Source organism: Pinus tabuliformis, chromosome 2_2, assembly GCF_031772625.1.
Source record: "Pinus tabuliformis cultivar Carrire ecotype Pingquan chromosome 2_2, CPIR1, whole genome shotgun sequence".
Lineage (NCBI taxonomy): Eukaryota > Viridiplantae > Streptophyta > Pinopsida > Pinales > Pinaceae > Pinus > Pinus tabuliformis.
This window is the reverse complement of record NC_142300.1, coordinates 410,392,191-410,409,208: the sequence shown is the minus strand read 5'-3', so window position 1 is coordinate 410,409,208 and position 17,018 is coordinate 410,392,191.

Genomic DNA, 17,018 nt, shown 5'->3' with positions numbered 1-17,018 from the left:
CATGAACCAATTGCCCACATTATGCATGAAGAAAGTGCTAAAGGAAATGAGAACATGAGTGAGATCTTATTGTAGAAATAGAGTAATGGAAAAAGATGACAATGAAATGAACCAAGTACTGAATCAAGATAACAAACTCCAAAGCTCATGCAAGAACTAGAAATCTATGTTTTTGGGGTTGCTGAAGGGTCTCTTCCTCAAGTCATCATTCCATAGGGAGGATGTGAGGCCGAGACACCTACTGACAACCTTTCGGTGATATTTTTCTCCTGGCTAACCTGCTATTTGAAAGAATGCACAAATGGAAGCAAACTAAAATACAACCAATCTACTCTACATTGCTATAATGGAAATGCAGCTACTTAATCAAATGAACAAGTAAGCCATGAATCTATGCTAGCATACATGTACAATAAAGAGGAGCCTTGGTTGCTAGTGTTGGGCCCTAACCCAAGAGCTTCAGACCTCTGAGTTAGCTCAGTGCTGGCTCAAAACAAAAATCATTTTTATTATCAAAGCCATGGATTACATCAAGAACTGTCACAAGTCTTGTAGCTCGAAAATAGAGTAGAGTTTTACAATAAAAAATCCAAATAATATTGAGGTCCTAGGCCTCTCTACTTATACATCTGAAGTCTCCAACGACTTACTTAAAATTAGGGAAGCTCGGCTCCCAAACTTGAGATAAATTGGTGCTTTGTCTTTCACTTACTCGACTTCCTTCTGGTCCTCATGATTTGGTTGTTTCAGTCTAAGCTGATGGAGGAATATTCGAATGGACAAGTAGTAAATGAGGAGGATTTACCTCCTATAATTCCTCTCCTTTGTCCCATTCGTGTTTTGACCAAGGTCTTTGCCAAAATTCCTTTCTTTTAGCCTTTAATCCTGCATTAAATGCACATTAGACCACAAAGCAAAATATCCAACTCTAACTCATCTCATAAAAAAAAAAAAATCAAAAGTATGCAATAAGTTGTGAGAATAGTTGGTTTGACTAAGCTAGGAGGTGAATTAAGGCCCATATAATTACCCAATAATGAGGCTCATCAGCTACTGATAATTTTATGAAGCGTGTGTTCTATTAGGAGTTTGGTGTCACCGTGTTGGAGCCAGTGAAGTGGATTCGTGTGGTGGAAAAGGAAGGATTGTTGAATTTGCTATAGGTGCTGCATTACAACCGCGCCCCAATAAATTTGATTGTTATCAAACAATTTTTGTGATGGTGCACGACGGGTGCCTATGGTTGGGAGAGCCGATCCCTACAACTGACATGTTGATCCATAGGATCACATTACTACCACATTTAGGACTAAATCTAGTCAAGGCATTTGGCAAAAAGACGGGCGAGTGCAACCTCGCCAAGAGGATGAAGGACAAGTTTAAGCTTGTCAAAAATCTGCGCAAGTATTCTATTTCCAGCATAACTGACCCCACGGTGAAGGTGGCCACCCAGATCTTGGCTGGAAAAATAATGAGAAAGTGCCATATGGATAAGGTTCTAACACCAGTGGTTTCAAAAGCAGCCCAATGCGCAGAGGGCGTACAATTCAACTGGGTGAGCTACCTGTGCAGCGAGTTCCTCACGAACTGCAGATAAGAAAATGACAACAATGAGATGTTTCACTATTCATGGCTGTTACTTTCAATTGTGCTAGTCATGTGGGAGTTGCCAGAGGATAACCAATTTCCTCTGATCATGCCAGATTTGCTAGAAGCAGCAAAGTTTGCTTTGCTATGGGCCACAAAGGACGTTGAGCAGGTTCGAGAGAGTAAGGTGTTTTGGGTATTGATGGAGATAAGAATTAATATGGCCATCAACCGAAAGCCACGGTTGTCACCAACTATCTTCGAGAAATTTTTTGGGTATGCAGAGTTCAAAGCAAACTTCCACTATATCTCCATCCAGGCACGAAAGGACCCAGAACATAAGTGGTATGATTTGCCATACCTCGTGACGAATGATGCCATTGTAATGGTCCTCAAGTGTTGGCCAGTAGATTGGTGCACAACATCCGATTTGTTTGTTGGGTCTAGTAAGTCTATGGAAAAGTAGAAAAAGGAAGCGACCCGTTTGAAGGTTTAGCAGTTGGTTGAAAAGTGGAAGAAGGAGACTGAGGACAAGGCCCAAGCAGAAGCGGATCGCGCCACAAAGGAATAGGAGGAAGAGCATGACTCGGAAAAAATTTAGAAATCTCCTTTGCCACAGACGGAGGAAGAGGATCAATCAGAACATGGTGGTGGATTTGTGGAAAGCACTCCCTTCTAGGTAAAGTAGAATAGGGAGTATGAGAAGGAAGGGACGCGCAAAAATACCAAGGCCACTAAGTCATCGCTAGACCTGATCACCTTGACAGAGGGTGACTTGGATGATATTAGGGACAAGGTAAGGTACACGAAAACAAAGCTGCTACAGTAATTTGAGCAGCAGCAGAAGCAGGCCTTAAGTTCCATTCAGACGGGTCTATGTGAGTTGCAGATCCAAGCCACTAGACTACAAGCAGGAATAGGTCAGAGTAGCGTGATATCAACTAGTTTGGCGTCGGGGACCACTAGAGCTGCAGAGTTGGTCCGATCCTTGGATCTCTGGGAAGTTGCACTACCAGATGGAGCTTCAGTATAGAGGTAGAAGTTGACAAGGCTACTGTCATCGTGCTGAGGAATGCTGGCCTAAACTTGGTTGCGCTCCCAAGTGAATTCCTTCACACCCTACAAGCAGGTGTGATTAAATAAATTTAGACCTTAGAGCAGCGTGCACTGAGCATGATCAATGAGCAGAAAATCAACAACGAACAGATATTCATTGAAAAGACATCCATGCTAGAAGCTTGGAAGAAGTTTCAGGGGAAGAATGAGCACACCGCAATACTGGTAGCTGAAGCATACAAAACCATTTTAGAGCTGCATATCCTAGAAGAAGCACCAGTGGAAGCCAAAATTAGGAAATTGGTTGTAGGTGCGTGTGATGAAAATATGGAGATGGCCAAGGTTTATTTTGAGCTGAACCTTAAAATTACATATCTTGAGTTGAAGACACAACTTTCAACTCCACTAGAGGTCAAAGAATAGCATGAAGCTGCTGTCAGGGATGGAGTCACTGCAGTAGATGTTGTGGTGGCAGAATTCACTGAACTCTTCGAGTAGTCTATGGAACTAATCACAAGTCTAGAGGAAGATCTTACCCTGCAGAGGTTGAACACAGAGGCCTGGGAACTACACCAGCAGTATGACAAAGAAAAGGCGACAGCGCGCACAGTCACTGTCACACAGAGATTGGAAAAGCTGCAGGAGGCAAAGAAAGTACAAGAATAGGTGGGAGCAGCACAGTGGAAAGAGGAAGTCCTCAACACCAGACTCAGGCCTTGGTTGGAGAAGGCCTATGTGATCTTAGCCACCATTGGGGAGAAGTTGGCCAGCCTTTAGAGAACACAGCAAAAGATCTATGAAGATAGCACAAGATGAGCAATCGAGCAGCTGGTGGAGCAGGTCAAGTAGGTAGCTACGTAGTGCATAGCTAAAGTTGCAGTGGTGCAAGTGGAGTTGGGAGGTCTTTGTAGTAAGATCTTCATGCCAGTAGAGTGACTCGAGGGCGATGCACGATATTTGTGGTGGGGGTCTGTTAGGACAGGGTCCCATAAGGTCAATTTTGGGGCAAAAGCCCAAATTTTTGTATATAAAGAGTAAAGTCTCTGCAAGATGTGGTTGCATAGTGCATAGATGTAAAGTGTCATAAAGGGTTTTTACCCTTCTTTTATGTAATATGTGTCAGCTTTAAAGATCTACCCATGGTTCGCGGACCATGGGATTGTATAAAAAGGAAAGTCTTAAAGAATCTAAGGCAAGTTTTGGTAGCAAAATATATGAATGTAATGGGTCAGTAGAAGTGACAAGTGAAGAGTCTTAGAGTAGAAGATAGGCTCTGTAGCTATGTGTGGAAGGCCTAGGGTAGAGTCAGTAGCTGAGTGCACAGACCCTTATGGCTGAGTGCGCAGGGTAGTTTGAGTCTGTTAGAAGATCTGAAGCATTGATAACGAGATTATTTTGGAAATATATATGTTTTTCCTTTTAATTCTGTTATGAATGAATGTGATTATGTTATGATGAATATTGGGTTTATGATTTAATGTTGTATTGATGCACGGATCTGTATGTTTTACATTGTTACATGAACGCAAGTAATAATATCTTTTTACGCGAACAATATCTTAATTTATGCTAAAGATCTCAGAAACTTAAGCTAATCTGGGTAACAACAGACTTAGGAGTGATTACAAAGGCACGTAAGCAGTTGATTCACTGGTTTAGGGTCATGAAAGATAGTCGTAGACCTTTGTGAAGGTCTAAGGGTGATTGAGAGAAGTATATTGATAATCCCTAAAAGGCCTATTGATTTGCGCAAAGGAAAAGTTAGGGCATAAAACCACATTACACTAATCTATGGGTGCGGAAACTTGGTTCCAGCATCCCCCCATACTACTTTGGGTGAGACTTCAGTCCACTCTCTGCGGATTGATGCCAAAAGGGCCAGTAGTGTAGGGTTTGTTTGGCTAACTTAATGTTGAACTTGGGTCAGGACTCCCTAAGACAACAACTACATAACAAATATTATAAAAATATCTCATCACATGAGGCCAAGAACCCCACTGTCATAACATATTATGAGGAATAGCATGAATACCTCCAAGCAGACCATAATTCCAACAAAGTATGGCTGAAGTAATAAGAGAAAATAATGCTCCCCTTGAACATGTTCCATCTCTAATTTGTAGAGATACCAATTGTTATAATCAAATAACCAGTTTTGTTGCAAACGCTACTTCCTTTGAGAAATAGAAGAATCATATGGACTGAGACTCCACATTACCACGACCATATGACATATAAAATGATACATAAATGATTGTAGTAGCTACACAAGATATCATACATGATTATTACATGACCTCATGACTCATGGCTAAGTGACCAAAATATAGTACAACATAATTACATGGCTCCATGAGCATATTCATGACTACATCAATCAAATACATTGTTTCTATGATCATCTCCTATGGACCAATGACTCAAATACATTATTATTACCTCATCATTAGCCCATACATGTGGTTGCAATATGAATCCATGATAACCTAACACCGTGATGACTCAACAACTATTGATTGGACTCAATACCATCATAAAATGATGAAACAATGGTAAATACATGGATATAATAAAATTCATATGACAACCTATACATGGTTGGTCCATGTCATAAGTCATCTTAATACATTTTGGAGTCATGATGATAATCTATGAATGGTTGTACCACCTTTCAACTAGCTATGATTAGAAATGAAAAACATATACATGGTTGAAAAATGTGCTCATTTTCATTGATGAATACATATGTAAAGCTATTATAATCACATGAGAAAAAATAAAGAAAGGAGAAAAAAATAAATCACGAGTCTCCATACCATGCATAGATTCCCTTGAGTTCAATATACCTCCAATAGACAAGATGATCTTGTGGACCTGAATGTGCATGAGGCTAAAAAGAACTCATCACATGTCACTGTAAACTCCATCAGATGCTCCCTCTGAGGTTATGCACCTATCACAATTTGTAGTCCTATATAAGAATGCATGTTATAACCATGAACTGCAAGAGGAAATGGTCTTCACTAGTTGAAGAGCTACTGCTCCTTCTTTCTCCACATGGTTTTGGGTTTCTTCTTCTATTCCTTAACTTGCTTCTTATCTTCCTTCACTACAATTGTGCTAGATCCTCTTTGATTTTTGCTAATTTTGATGGTTTTTCTTTAGTAACAGGGCAACAAACAATCTCTTGCCATATGGCCAAATCTATGGAAAATATAGCAATCCACATGGATAAGATATGAATTAAGAGGACCAGATCCCCTATTGTTCATGCCAAATATAAAGCATGCATGAAATGTGCTTCTCCTCTATTGGTTAGATCTTCAATCATATTCCTTATGGCCAAACAAGTGGCATAAGTTACAATAACCTTAAAAAGACTAGCTATACCTATTAGCCATTCTCCTTAGCTGCTGGAATTTATGGAATTTCTGTTGATATGGCCTATATGATCTGCTCCAGCAATTTGTTGCATTATGCCCAAACTTGTGAAAATTGTAGCATTATATCTCATGAAAAAAAGGAACAAAAATATTTTGATTTCTTGGAAATCTTACATATCTATCATGATTATCTATAGATGGAAAATATCTTCTCAATGTAGGTGCTCCTTGAGATTTTGTTCTCTTTCATTGGTTTTGTTGTTGTTTATGCTTTCTTTTCTACTATTGGTTCATTTGAATGCTAACTAGTTGTTGTATCTACTTCTTGTTACCTTGGATCTCGCTTTTGCTGCTATTATTGTTTGCAACATGTTTCTTGGGTTATTCTTTGGTGTTTTTCCCTGCATGAAAACTAGATTCACCCTTTTGAAATCCAAGATGAGATTTATTTAATGGTGATCTTTGGATCTCAAGCAAATTATCCAAGGCTACAATGTTCTTCTCCATATTTTGGTTATTTTTCAAGGAAACAACTTCAACTTTGTTATAGCGGCTACAACCACCCTCCAAAATTTTTCCTTAGCTTCGTTTTGGAGCCTCCCTACCAACCTTCCTTAGCATCATGTCTTGCCTTGTCAAATACACAAGATTTATTGATTTTCTAGCAGATTGTGAGCCTGTGCATCATGGCTTGTTGCACCCCCCTCACAGGTTGTTTCTCTGGACTTGGTCCAACTGTAGGTTGAGCAGCTCCCTCAAGAAATTGCACAATTCTAGACAGGAACCAATCTTCCCTCTAGAAATTGCGTAATCCTGTCTGGCAGCCTGCTAGGCTCTAGAATTGCGTAAATCTGCCTGTCAAACTTCACTGGAGAAATTGCGCAATTTCTCCCAGCTGGACTGCTCAACCTATAAATTGCACAATCCTAGGCAGCAGTTAGCTACTCAGCCCAAAAATTGTGTAATCCTTCTAGGCAGCCATCCCAGCTCCTTCCTAGAAATGCATAAATTTTCCCTTCAGTTCAGCAGACTGTTGCATGTGCCATTGAGTTGACCAATTCCACCCGGGACAAAGAAAAATTGACTTGTATGCATCGGCTTATTTTTCTTGGAATAGCAAAAGCAACATGAAAAAAGCATCCCTAGATTTAAGGGATCTATTTTTAATAGCTAGAGGTTACATGCAAAGATTGTTTTAGAATATTACCTCCAAGTGTTGCCTTTTCCTAGATTTGTGGCATGCACATCATGAGCATCAAAATTATTTATTCGACACTTTAGAGCTCACTTATTTACATCGATCTTAGATATTTGACATCCCACAACACATCTAGGAGTCTTCGACACATCCAGCTTAGCTATTTCTGGGTAAGTCGGCTTAACGTGTCTTTTGCAGCATTTATGTCGCTTTTTTTGTTTTGGATTGTGTGAGTGATGTTTGCTTGATTTTTTTGAACGCTTGTTATCATTTACATGCATACTAGATTGTACTAGCACCATTTCATTTTTCGTTAGCATCTCACTGCTTTCGCATGCATGAAACTATTTTGCATGAACGGTCGCTAATTCGGTGACTTGCTTCACCCACATGCATGTTGTTCTATTTTCAAAATCTTTCATTCATTGTTTGCATGCATGATCATTCACTCCTTCTTATGCTCAGTATTGCCATGCATTCACATTCACATTTGCTTTCAGTTGCCCGTCAGCGGGTCTAGGTATCCTTGGCCCGGACGTTGCCTCACCGAGACAACATTGCACAATCCTGAGAGGGAAGGCTCTGTCTTCCTCTAAGAAAATGTGCATTTCTACCTAGTGACTATCCTCTAGTCTTGCATTGCGCTATTCTGAGGGACAGTGAGTGCTAGCCCAGAAAATTACGCAATGCAGTCACTGGGCCTATAACCATTGCCAGTTGAAATTGTACATTGTGCAATCGCAGCAGCCAACAGGCCAGCCTGGATTGCACATCACACAATTCTAGCATCCAGCTAGCCTCCCCAAACAACCCAAACTGCCTTTTGCGTAGTTTTGGCATCCAGTCTCTGAGCCTCCAAGGAAAAATTGTGCAATCCTTGCTAGTCAATCCCCAGGTATGCTACATGTCATTCCTTAAGTTTTCTTTGGTTTTAGTTGACATATTTCTTTCCATGCATGTCACTATGTCTCTAGATCTAGCAAGCGTTTTTCCACCTCTTAGCAGTTCAGGATCAATAGCCTCTAAGGGAGTAGGATCAAAGGAAACTGACGGAAGTGAAACTAGAGAAGAATTTGAGCGAGTGTCTATAAGTCTTTTGATCTATGAAGACACAAGGCTGATTGTAGATAAGGACATCAAGCTGAAATGGCAAGAGGTCAATGATGCATTTGCAAGCACATTTGGGGAAGACCTCAAAGACTGCCAAGTTTATGTGAACATCCATAATTTCAAATTGTACCGGATTGCATGCAGGTATCCTGTGCTCCCATGCACGAACATGATACATTGGATCATCTTGCACACTGATCCTAAGATGATGAAAATTAGAAGTGTCAGCGAGACAGAGATTGCTACCTTCAGGGCACATGATTATGAACAAATGTATCATATGTTGAAACCCGTGATCACCATGGAGACTCCCTTTAGCATACCCAGCAGCAATGCCAACACCAGAGATATCTTGAAGAACTGGGTGAAGGAGTCGGCTAAATTTAGGATGACACCCAACCGGGTCTACAAGGCAAAGATACTGCAGAAGGCATATCGATACTTGGTAATCTTTTCATGTCATCTGTATGGACAAGAAGGCATAGAAAGATTCCCACAGAGTTGGGTGATCAGATTGGACCAACTAGCTAGAGAAGCAAAAGCATGCAACTAGTCTGACATGTTGGCTCACCTATTGAAGGAACAAGTAACAAGGGCTCAACAACTCCTTGAAGATATGCAAGTAGAAATCTACATGTCCACGTACATCTTGGATGTAATCTATGCCCGTCTTGAGTTGCCGTGCTTGAAGTGAGCATGGACATCAGCGGAGACCTCTGTGAACACTTATTGTAAGATGTTGTCCAAATGCAACTTCAGAGGAGTTATCACAAAGTTGTCCGATCATTTTGTCACCCCGGTTTACAAGATGATATTCGAACAGGATCCACCTTGCATGTCGAAGGCAGCAATGGAGGCACTGATTGACGTAGATGATTGGTATGCCTCATCGTCCGACACTTTCATACAGATGTATAGTGTGGAGAAGCTTCCACATGTTCTATAGACGTTTTCCTTAGACAAACTTTTCATGTAGGAATTATCATATCAAATCTTGGCACGACTATCAACTAGGATACATTGAAAGAAGAAGGCACCTTAGCCTGCTCTACTATTGCGGATCAGGTTTTATGAGATACGAATTTTCAAGGATGCAGATTTCAAAGCGGAGGAGATGAAGAAATATATATTCGATGCCCAAAGTTACAATCCATATGACCCACATTGTCTTGTGAAAGACGATTGTATAAGAGTACAATTTAACTGGATCCACAGGGCATGTCATTGGGTGGAGGAAGACCCATGGTGATATTGTTATAGCTTCCCTAGACTTAATGAACGGTCAACTCGCTACGGAATGGGCAGAGAAGCAACATGAAGCAACATCCCAAAAGCACCAGAAGCAGCAGCAGTAGAGGTAAACATACCAGTGCATGATAAGGGAAAGAGGAATATTATCGACAACATGGAGGAAGAGAAAAGCTGCAAGTTCTAAGCAAACCCACTTGTGAAAAAACCAAATTTTGCAATAGAGGCAAAGGTAAAAATATGACAAGATAAACGTGCAAAGGCAGAGTGAGAAACAGAGAATGGAGGAAACATAGAGGGAGTTGCATGAGTTAAAGGAGAAACACTAGAAGTAACAGGAGTTGCGCAGATAGGAGAAGGAAGCATAGCAGGAACAGGTACAGAAGGGGGTGCAACTTGTACAAAAGTATGAAACTGCACCCGTATAGGTAGTAGACTTGTAAGAATAGCTGGCATCAGGCAGATAGGGTGAACCATCACAAGAAAAGGACTTCGCTAAAGAGATAGGAAAAGCAATTGTACAGATGGATACGGATATGGAGAAATAGGAGTTAGAGTAAGACATTGACCTCATGCCTCACCACCAAGAGGTCGACCCACTAGCTTCACCACATCTAGAAGAGCAGCAAGTCCCAAGAGACCAAGGAGACACTGAGATCCTTGGAGATAAACCAAAAGGAGAGATGCACAACATCTCATTCGACGAGTCTCAACATAGAATTGTGAAATCTCGCAGAGTGTCAAATCTGTATGATCATACATCTTCTGGATAGTTTGAGGAATGAGTGATCATTTTTGACATGTGCAAACATCCAGCAGCGTTGGCTGATGCTACTAGAGCATATGCCAAAGCCACTAGCTCGAGTGTTCGCTTCGTGATAGCTGAGAATGATTGAATGGATAAGGAGCTACATGCAATGTTGTATGGCTCATCTTCACTATGTGCTTCAACATGATCAAAATTTGAGTCATCAAAATTATAACTCAACATAAAATCATTAATGTTTATACCTTTAGGTGCAAGATTTTCTAATTTCTTCTCAGCATCTGCATCTGTGGAATTATATGCATTGGAAGAATGAGGCTATTGTAGCTGAGATTCTTGCTTTTGGAGGCTCTTCTTCTTATTCTTCTTATTATTGTTCTTCTTCTCATTTTCCTTATTGTTGTTGGTTCCATCTCCAAAAATGGCATCTAACATGTCACACATATCTTTGGCACGTTTCAAACTCACTAGTCTCTTCATATAATCATTATGAATATTCTTGTAGATTATGCATCATGCTTATGCATCTTGCTACAAAACGTTATTTGGAATTGGATCCTTGCCACAACCTTCACATACTTCTCTCCAAATGTTAGATCCACAAGATAATAATTGAGATTTTACATTTTTGTGTGATACCTTGTAATTTGCAGCAGTGAGGAAAACCATTCTAAAAAAAAAAAATTCAATTTTTGCCAACAAACCCCAAATCTACTCTTCAACGATAAAGCTGCAACCAAGAGAATTGATCTGATTCCAGTTGTTGGAAATCATTGAGCACTACTATTGGCGGGGGGGGGGGTGAATCAGTGTTGTGATCTATATACAATTTTTACCAATTTTAACCTCACTTACTAAATCACATATATGCTAGCAACAACTCATAAACATCATAACATATGCATCACATAAACATAACTGAAAATCATAAGCAGCAACAAAACAATAAACATGCACATCACATCAATCACAAATGAGACAAAATATTTTTGGTGGAAACCTTCCGAGAGAAATCCCACCCTTGTTGTTACTACTCTGCTTTGAATTTATATTATGTGAAGTAATTGATCTTTTACATATTTGGCTGACTACCATCAACTTGGAGACTCGACCACATATATAAGATGACAAATTCGATTGGCTAGGAGACTTGATAATACTAATCAACTGGAATATTTTTTTATTTATGGATCTACATACTACCATCCATTGAAGGCCACCAAGATCAATGATCCTTGCATGGTTACTCTTGAACTAACAGTCGAATCTATAGACTCTAATCTGCTGGTCACCACCATGACCAATGAGCCTCTCTTAGTTTCTATTGAACTATCCAACCACCCCTAGATGAGAAACTTGTTTCTTTGTTCAAGCTTCACTATCACTGCTCCTCTCTCATAAAGTCACTACTCCTCTACCACTATGAAGACATCCTTTCATGTATTTTAATACTAAATCCCATGAAATGATTCTCAACCATAAATAATCTCTCCATACATTCTCTCAGAAAAAAGATCTGATCACGAGATGAATATAAAACTAACACAAAAAACATGTTCTCTCCAATAGAAAATTGTGGCCACACAAATTTGAATACTATCAAACCCTCACAACAATAAAATTTTGCATAATAGAAATAAAATCATAAGACACATCCCTATGTGCTAAATGAATCAACAGCTCCTGCAAAAAAATTGTGAGAGGACCACCAACATATACTCCAGCAACATACAAAACTCCAAATCAATCTCTACACGAGAAACTCCAATTCTGATCTATATTGAAACATGCTTCATATTTTCACATTATTTGGTCATTAGTAATCATGGACTAGAGAATATAGGATCTACTCAAGGTATGAAACATAAATTTCTTCTCGGATACCTTCTCACTCTCATACATATATCCTCAACTCAATCAACCATCACATAGCTCCAAGATCAAATATATAAAACATGTAGGGCGAATTTGATCTTGGCGCTAGAATCAAGAGTGCAAAAATTGGATCAAATCAATCCCGTAAGGTCACTACTAGTGTACTAACACTATAAGATAAAAGGTCATTAGTGAGGGTCATGCCTGTGACGGACCTTTAAGGTCCGTCACCAATGTCACAAATGGTGACGGTCCTTAAAAAAGTGTTGTTTTAAGTGTATATAGTGATGATCCTTTAAGGTTTGTTACCAAAGCCATTTTGATTGACACTTTTTGCAAGGGTCATTAAAGGGTCGTCACTAATTCTCTCTTTGGTGATACTTTTGGTGAGGGTTGTTAAAGGCCCATTACTAATTCTCTATTTGGTGAAACTTCTAATGGCAATGTTTTATTGACCCTCACCAATGCTCTTTTCAGTTACTTTTGGTGACAATCAAAATATGTTTGTCACCATTAATCATTCCAATGCGTTTTTGATTACAATATGTACATGTTACTATATTTTTTTTTCAAAATATAACGATTTGAGACCATTGTTCTATATTCATTTTCATTATGTGTCCAAGTCCATAGTGGTTAGAGTCAGTCAATTTGTTAAGAAGTAATTAGTGTGTATCATTTCCCTCAAGTCATAAGAATATAGTTTTCCTATTAGTCAACACATGATTCATCTCTATTTGGTTTATTATCTAGAAAATTCCCATTAGATAAAGTTCCACTAGTGTGTGTAGGAACTATATTATTTAACACATAATCAAGTTCTGCCAATTATATTAATGAGAGAGACCTAGCACTCCTCAACACTCATGGGACACCTTAACATGCTTTGGAACACACTAGCATTCCTTGGCACCTCACATGTCTTGGAACATATTTTTACCTAGAACATCTTGCCATGAGTAGGATGCCCAAGCACATGTTGGCATGCCCTAGCATAGAATAACACTCCCCTAGCATGTGTTGGCATGCCCTAGAACACCTTGGCATAATATTTCATTGACATACATTAGCACGTGGCACACATTGCCACATAGCATGTATTGGAACATATTATTAGTGTTCCTAGCATTCCCGTTTTGAAAAATATAAAGTCCTGATCTATTAAACCTCTTATGTGTTCATTTCCTTTCATTTTAGCTTGGTTATTCCTTTTTTGTCTTAAAACTCCTTGACGCATATTGGCATACTCTGGCACTTTGCACATCCTAGCTTGTCTTAGCACTTGGAATGTCTTGGCACTATTTGGCACATGTTAGTACACCCTAGAAATAGCTAGAAAACTCTAGCATTTATTTACATACCCTAATATTCTGTGGCATGCCTTACCCATTCTTGTCATACCTTGTCAGTTCATCCTTGGCATGATAGCTAGCACTCACTGATAGTCCCTTACACACCCTCATATTCATTCACTTCCATGCATTTTGACCTAGTGCTCCCTTGTGTTGTCCTAGTACTCCCTAACACTCCTCATCATGCATTGGCACTCTCTAGCACACCTTAGCACTCTTGGACATGCTCTGCCACTTCATAACATGCATCACACTCCCTGACACACATTGGCACTTGGAACGTATTGGAACTTGGCAAGTCTTAGCATGTTTGGTATGTGTTGAGATGACTTGGTAGCTTTGGGATGGTTTAATATTAAATTTATTTGAGCTCAATTATTGGAAAGTAGATGAGAAGAAATAGAAGAATATTTTGCACTTGGAATGCACTGACACTTGGCACTTGGCACATATTGGCACCTAGTGGTTGTGTGCCTAGCATGTCCCTCATGGAAAAGGGAAATTGATGACTTATTAGCCCTATTATGTGTTCATTTACTTGTAGTTTAACTTGTTCCTCCATTCTTTTCCTTCACAACCCTTGACATGCATTGTCATGTCCTTGCACATATTGGCATGCCTTAACACTTGGCACATCTTAGCTTGTTTGACATGCCTTCGTACTATTTGGCACATGTTAGCATGCCCTAGAATTCCCTAACACACATTGGAAGTCATGCCCTCACAACTAGCATTAAATTTTTCCATGACTTGGGAACCTTACATTCCCTAGAACACCTTGGAACTCCCTAGTTTTATTGCCCTAATATATAGGCTTACTTTTTTTATGACTTGGGAACCTGTTGAGGCCTCAAAAATCGCTGCAACAACATTGGGGATAACCACCCGGTCCGGACCTTAGTACAGCTCCTTTCCGTTTGGAATGGTGGCTCCGACTGGGGATAATGGGACCAGTTTCCCAAAAGTGGATAAACGGGAATGAATGGATGATTGATTAACTAAGCTAATGATGGGCGAATAACTAAATCTATTAACAAGAATACAAGAACTATGACCTATCCCGGGAACTTATTGAGCTTTGAAGTGCAGTGCTTGATGGTCTGTGTCTATAGACAGGCATATAGATGACTCCATCTAACAGACATGGACATTATTTCATTCGACATTACTGTGCCTAAATAGTTAAGCAAAGCGATTAAAGCGATATTACTACACTCATCATTTATATCATTGACACATACATGATTAAAAGAAAAGCACACTATAAAACATCCAATAGTGGAAGGAATATAGAACTGCTGTTAAAGCACATGCATATAATCAACAATAGCAAGGATAGTCAAATAACAATTCATATGAAAGGAATGAATTCAGACATAGATAGAAATACCATATGAGCTGCTTGACAATCCCAATATCAATCGCTACTTGTGATTCTTCCATCAACGCAGAAAGACTTTCAAACAAAGACAATAGTGCACAATTGCATAAAAAGCTTCCTTGTCAAATTAAGAACAACTGGTCCAGTTTCATAAAAGAATATGACTGAAGCACAATAGTGCAACTTCAGTCTTTAAGTCAGGTACAAAACTTTAAGACCCTTTCCAAAACAATGAAAGGGTCTATAAATACTTAATTAATCTAACTATCTATAAAACAGAAATCCTATTTAATTGGTATCAATAAATTTTGATCCTATTTTCTTCAGCGATCTGGCAGTCGGCGGCATGATTCATCAAGTAGGCTGCTTGCCTTTAAATCTGAGCTAACTTATCGCAAGCATCGACTCTACTTCTGGTGGTTTGTTGAGGCGCGAGCTGAGCTTGGCAGCATAGGTGGCATCCTGAATATCGGGGATAATATACCCGATTGCATCCGTAAGGCATTTGAGGGCGGCTCTCTGTGTGTGCGGCTTTACCAGGAAGAACCAATAGGCGTCCCAGGTTAAACTGTTAATCCCAACGATTAATCTCTCCTTTTCTTCTAGATCTGGATAACATGATTGCTCCAATGTTTTCATTGTTGTCAACTTTCCTGGTGTGCATTGGGAAATCATATTTGATAAGTAGAGAGTGTTATTGACCAATTCAACTAAATTGCTAGAAGTTGATTTACATCTTGAAATCGCCTTCTCTGCTTTCATTAACTGGGACTGCCATTCGGTGAAGAGTATATCTTTGTGTGATTCTAAGATCCTGGGTAAATTGGCCGCTTGTCCTTGGTCAGAATCTTGCCAGTTGAGAAATGCAACTATTGTTTCTTCAGCTTGATCCAATTTAGGCCTGGCCTTGTCTACTTGCTTACTTATGGATGCCGTTAATTCACATAGTGGCTCTGCCTGGGCGATTTGTTGACACAGAAGCTTAATTTGAGATATTAATGCAGTATTTATTTGTAATGCTTCTGCTCTAAATTCAGCCACTTGTGGAATGCCTTTTGTTTTCTTGAGCTGTGATGATAATTGAGCAATTTGCTCATCTTTTGTTTTCACCATTTGCTCGTTCGCTGCCTTCAATTGTGCCAATGCCTCTGATAATTCTTTCTGTTTCTGGATTGCGCTTTGGTCAATCCTTTATTTTTCTACTTGCAACTGTTGAGTTAGTTGACTGTTCACTTGCTGTTGCGTCAACAATTGCTGCTCTGCCTGCTCCGCTTTCTGCTTTGCTTCACTTAGATGTGCCTGTAATGAGAAAATCTCCTGATCCTTTGTTTTTAGTAAAAGGCTTACCTCCGATGCCTTATCTATTGTCGCTGCCGAATAGGCTCCCGCATAATGTGACAGTTTTGTCAGGTCATCGGAGGGGTCAAATTCCTCCTTCCAAACTACATTGTCCATGACAATTTTCTCTGGGAAAAGGGAAGGTTGATCAGTCCTTCTTCTTTTCCTTTGTCGTTTAACCACCGCTTTATGCCTTGGGCTATAGAAGACATCCAGGGGAGGAATATCTTCTACCTGCAAAATGATTTGGTTGGAGGGGTCCTTTGGTATTACGTCTACCTCTTTAGAAATGGGTGGGCCGCTGGTTCCACTTAGAACCTGTGGTGAAGTGATTTCCTGTGTATTCGTTACCTTTGAAGTGTCTGTGTCCTTTGAACATTCCAAACCACTGATAATGGAATCAAATTGCTTCCATTCCTGGAGCAATTTAGGGTCAATATGAGTATCCACATTGACATCAATGGTGGTTTGTTTTTCATTTTCAGCTTGAGTCTCCCTCCACACTTTTTCCTGCTCTCTCTTCTGCTTTTCCTCCTGCTCTCTCTTCTGCTTTTCCTCTTGTTCTCTCTTCTGCTTTTCCTCTTTCTCTCTTCTCTGCTTTTCCTCCTATTCTTTCTTCTGATTTTCCTCCTGTGGCTTCTCTTGTTCTTTTGTTATAACTGGAGGTTCCTTTGACTGTTGCCGATCAGGCTCGCTTGACGATGTCACTGGGGTTGTCGCTAGT